General features: G+C 33.7%; 1 non-coding gene across 1 annotated transcript; it reads left to right on the forward strand.

Moving 5' to 3' along the window:
* The first annotated feature begins 224 nt into the window (after positions 1-224).
* On the forward strand, positions 225-296 carry TRNAP-UGG (transfer RNA proline (anticodon UGG)). The gene has a single exon. It is a non-coding gene; the product is annotated as a tRNA-Pro (tRNA).
* The last annotated feature ends 5275 nt before the right edge of the window (positions 297-5571 follow it).

The following is a 5571-nucleotide window of genomic DNA, read 5'->3' on the forward strand; positions in this document are numbered from 1 at the left end:
TTTTGAAAGTGACTGACATATTGACTCATTAGTATTATTACATCGGCCACTACCATTATTTCACGATTTCGCACAAATTAATAAATATCGGTCGAACGCACGCGATTGCGCGTCGAATTGTTTGGCAATTGCATTGTCACAGGTGTGAATTGCGTTGCGTCAGGTAAATATGTGACGTTGACGTATGAAATTGACACTGTGTAATTGAACAGGTGTTATCAGGCGGCTCAATGGTCTAGGGGTATGATTCTCGCTTTGGGTGCGAGAGGTCCCGGGTTCAAATCCCGGTTGAGCCCATCTTTTTGTATTATTTAAACACCCACGGTTGTATAGTGATTTTCATATTTGATGGGGCGTTTTCTTCGGAAGGCTGTATTTAATATTTTGGGCGACAAATAAAACGTGCCGAATGGAAAATGGCGGTGGACGTAAATTACGGGCGAGCAATAAAGAATCCGTTCGAGAATATCACGCGCAGGAAATATTATGTTGTCTTGGAGAAAGAGAGAGTTTCTGGCGAAAAACAAGTGTTTGGTTTATTGTTTGGGCATTGTCAGTAGCATGCGCCATTTTGCCATTTTATTTTGACGCCTAATCGCGGAAAATGTCGCCGCAAAACGTGCCTCAATAACATATGGCGACGATTCGAAGATCGTGCTATTCGAAGTGTTGCTACGATTTATTTATTTTTTAGGCATTTTACGTAGGATTGTATTCAAATTTTTTTTCAAAATGTGTGATATGGGATGGATTTTATTAGGTGTCTTGGAATAATATCCTTTGATATTAAAAATATTTCAATATACTTTTTGTGCGTGGATTATCGTATTACGAAATGCTATAGGAATGGTAAAAAAAACATACGACAAAGAAAAATCAGTCTATCGATATTAAAAAATTATATAAAAATGAAATTAAGTGTTTTTAAAATAAAATTATATTTTATTTGAAAGATTTTACGTGCTATATTAATATTTTCATTTTGAATAAATAATTCGTAATTTTTTACAGACCATATTGTGTGTTCAAGTTTTAATATACATATATAATACTAAATGTGTTTAATAAATAATGTGTATCTTAATACATCTTAAATATAATATATGTATTTACATACATATCTTCTTCTTCTCAATACCATGTCCTCATCCGTACGTTGGCAATCACCTCGTTGATTATTTGAAGATATCCGCATCGGTCTTCAGCGGCTCGGAACACGTCTTCGGCGCTTATATCGGTCCACATGCGCATGTTTCGAAGCCAAGAATACTTTTTCCTGCCAATCCATTTCTTCCCTTCTATTTTCTCCATGGTTATCAAACCTAGAAATTCGTATTTTGGACCCCGTATCATGTGTCCGAGGTACTCCATCTTTCTCCGCTTGATGACAGAAACAAGTTCCCTGCCTCTCCCCATCATGCCGTTCACGGGATCTTCAGCATACGCTCGTAGACCCATATCTCAAAAACTTCGATGCGACTGATCATCCTCGTCCCCAGAGTCCAGGTTTCACATCCTAGCTTTGCGAATCTCAAACGCGTACGAAGATTGAGATGCTTGTTTTTAAGCGCCGCTTTCATTTTGATAAATGCTGTTCTAGCCATCTCGATGCGGATTCTTAGATATTTATCTAGGTCCATCTCTTCATTTAACCGCTATATTTGAAAGTGGCGAAAGTCCAATTTTCAGTTCCAAAAACACTATCTATGTTTGACTGAATTCACAAATTGTTACCATTTCTTTGAATTCAATACGTCCAGAATCTCAGAAAAGCAGAATAAACGTATATATACCAGTATTTTTTAATATTGGAAATTGCAAAACATTATATTTAATATTTTGCGAAATATTTCTCAAAATGAAGTGGATTTTTGCCACTTTCAGATATAACGGCTCATGCATACATACAATGTATGTATGTATGCACAAATACGGATTCCAAAATTAACGGGCTTTTCCAGAACCGTTATTACTGAATTACTGATCGAGTGTCAAATATTTTTTAGTCAAAGGTTTTGAATATTTTTTGTATAGAAGCGATGGCTTTAGATTTACAATATATGATAATTACAATAATTTAGATTTACAATATATGATAATTACAATAATTTAGATTTACAATATATGATAATTACAATAATTTAGATTTACAATATATGATAATTACAATAATTTAGATTTACAATATATGATAATTACAATAATTTAGATTTACAATTCGTATAATTTTTCATACAATATAGATACATATATTTAATTTATTGTCAAGCAAAAAGGTTAAATACGAGGCTTCTCATTAACAGCTTCTCATCAATGTATTCGGAAATAGTCTCAGGTATACGTACGATACTTTCGGTATACTTTATCTTTGATTTTAAATTTATGATATTCTTAGCGGCTCCTTTGAATAGTAGGTCAAAAAGGATGTTCAGTGTTGACTCATTCTTCGCCTTAACCACAAAAACTAGACGACACTACGCTTTCTTCTAAATTTATAATAATTCAAATAAATAAAATTTTAATTTTTTTTTAAACCTCATTAGTGCCGAAGGTTGAATTTTGATCAAAAACAAGAAGAACCAGTTTCTGTAGTGCCGGTATTATAGCTCTTTATACATATACAACTCGCTAACGAAATGTAATGTACGAACTGTGAATACATACTGTTGCGTACGGGTGGGTGGAGGATCCAAGTAAAAGGCCAACAGTCGTATCACAGCATTTATTGATGATTCAGGAGATACACGCACTGTCACTGCTCCGTCCAGAATGACATGATATCGCCTACGTACCGCCTTATAAAGGGTAGATCTCTCAGGGCGCCTAATCTGTTTACCTGTTGTATAGTCACGTATTCGGATATGTATTTCCACGACATTGGGTCTTCCCGTACCGATTCTGAGAAATAACTAATAACGGTCATTGTTTAGCCTAAATGCACTTAGAGTCCAGATATAATCCTGGAAGTAAGTGCAAGCACTTACATAGTTAATCCGATAACAGATAACCCTTGAACGGTCACATAGTCTCTGGGATTCTATTCGCTTAATCCGCGGCGTACGTAACAATACTAACAAACAAAAAATTGTAAAATAAAAAATTATCACTAGATTAGTTGCTATTAAAATAGACATAAAATGTATTGCGGTAATATTATCCATATGTAACTTATGAACAGTGAAAAGCATTTAAAATCAAATCAAATGTATTATAATAAACTATATTTTTTTTTAAAAGAGGGTTAGCATTACAATCTTTTATTTATTCATTTAAATTTTATTCATAATTTATTTATTTATATTTATTACATTTCGTTCATAAGTTAGTACCTATGTACAATATTATACATATGTATGTATATCATAAAATGACTGTTGTCTCATATGATAATAAGTAAATACAACTGTGAATATTTTTATGCTCTTGATATATCTTTAAAATATAAGCAGAATATAAACATTTTTTATTCGAATTAAATTTTAATTTACTATTTTGTATAACAAAATTACTTTTGAAGATTGAAATTGCGTTACATTGTTATAAAATTAAGCCTCAGTCTTCCCTGAGTGTTTTGTATAATAAAACATTTACTAGAAGCTTGTTCAAATATACTCTAGCTCTAGCATTTTAATTTTCCATTCCAAAATATTGACATAATTATTTTATAGCAATAATTTAGATATTGTATAAATATCAATATGCATTATATTATCACATAAAGAGCGTTTTCGTGTACTAAAATATTCATAAAATAATACTGGAACGACAAAGTATTATAATACGAGGCTTGTTTTAATACTGCACGTACACAGGCAGGTACCCGGCATTAAAATGATTATTATTGGCTTATAAATAAAATACACGGTGAGCTTATCGTGGGAACACACTACCAGAGGTTAGAAGGGATGAAGGGAGTAAGGGAGGGAGTGTAAAGATTATCTACAAAGTGATCTACGGGCGCGTTTTAAATCCTTGCGCGCCGCGTGGAAACTGCGCAATAAAAGGCCAAAAGTTGTGCCCCGGAAAAAGGAAGGGGGGAGGAGGCTGGAGATATTGAAAATGGCCGTTCTATTTATTTATTTTGGGTTTTATGTTCGATTTCGTTTGCCGTTAAGAGGCTCTTGGGTCTGATTTAAAACCCAACCTATCGCACAGCCTCCCCCCTCAATCGCGAACACATACACGCACTCCGATTACCCGGGAGAGCGAAAATAAACGAAAGCATGGGTGCTCGAGACCCCATTGTCTTTGTGTGTTGCTGCGAATAGTGTTACGGCGTTTGATAAAAATAAATAATTGCACGATAAATCCAGACGTGGAGACGTATTTGTGTCGGTGCGCGACCGCACATCAATAAAGGTCTCGCGTTTACGATTCGTTTGTTGTTTCTTTTATTTTATTTTATTTTTTATTGTTTCACTGGTACGACAATGTGTGAAATAATAATTCAAAACGACATCGGAGCAATATTGTGTCCGGAAAAACGACCGCGTTCGCTTTATAGTCAGCAAATGGACGACTTCCGGAAAATAACTTGCGGAAAAACGCACGACAATTTTCACGCTGCGATATATACCCACATTAAAAACGTCGACAAGTGTTTATGTAATTGAAAAGAATGTTAAAAAAATATATATATAATATATAATACATATCTACATATGTATATATAAAAAATTGAATTTTTGTCTTTCCGTCTGTCTATCTGTCTCAAATAGGCTCCTAAACCACTAAACCGATTACGATGGAACTTTCAGGATTTGTTGTATGCATGTCCGGGAAGATTACTGTGTAAAAAAAAACCTCTTAATAATAATATTCGTAATTACGATTTTATCGACGCGAAAGTATGAAGCGCCAGTGTGTAGTTAAGGAAATTTATTTATTTTATTTACATATATACCAGGAAGGCCTTACAGGTAAATCCCAATGAGCCTTCCTAGCCAATCACAAATTACAATTACAAATACAAATACAAATGCAGCATTTTTATTACAAGTCGTTGAATTGCGAGACACTGAAAAACTCGCAAATTAATGAGACATCTATGAATTGTACATAAATTTTATTGTACATCAATCAAACTTCAAATAGTGGTGACATAGCAGGTAGGAAGGATTTTTAGCCATTTTTTTTCCGGAAACCGTTTCAGCAATTAAATCAGAGAAAATTGGCAAACTCTGATAGGAAACGATCAACCTGGAGTCACAAATCCAGGTCTGACCAACAGCATACTCATTCATTCACTAATACCAACCTTAGATTACGTACCACTCATAATAATCCTACATATATATAAAAATCAATGTTTGTTTGTCTGTCACGTATGCGTTCCTATACTTAACTATAATTTAATTTGATTATTAAGTATTAATTTGAAACTGAAACATTCACTTATCAAAACGCATCGAGAAACGGGAACGGGAACGTTATTGTGGCATTGCAACGCATGCCGGGTTCAGCTAGTACTATTATATAACATAATATACTCATAAGACAAATATACATATTGCGTGAAAATTCTTGAAATATAATTTAAAACGTTTTGCGCTCACAACTTTTTTACGATTT

This window comes from Arctopsyche grandis, chromosome 11 (assembly GCF_051622035.1).
Source record: "Arctopsyche grandis isolate Sample6627 chromosome 11, ASM5162203v2, whole genome shotgun sequence".
Taxonomy (NCBI): Eukaryota; Metazoa; Arthropoda; class Insecta; order Trichoptera; family Hydropsychidae; genus Arctopsyche; species Arctopsyche grandis.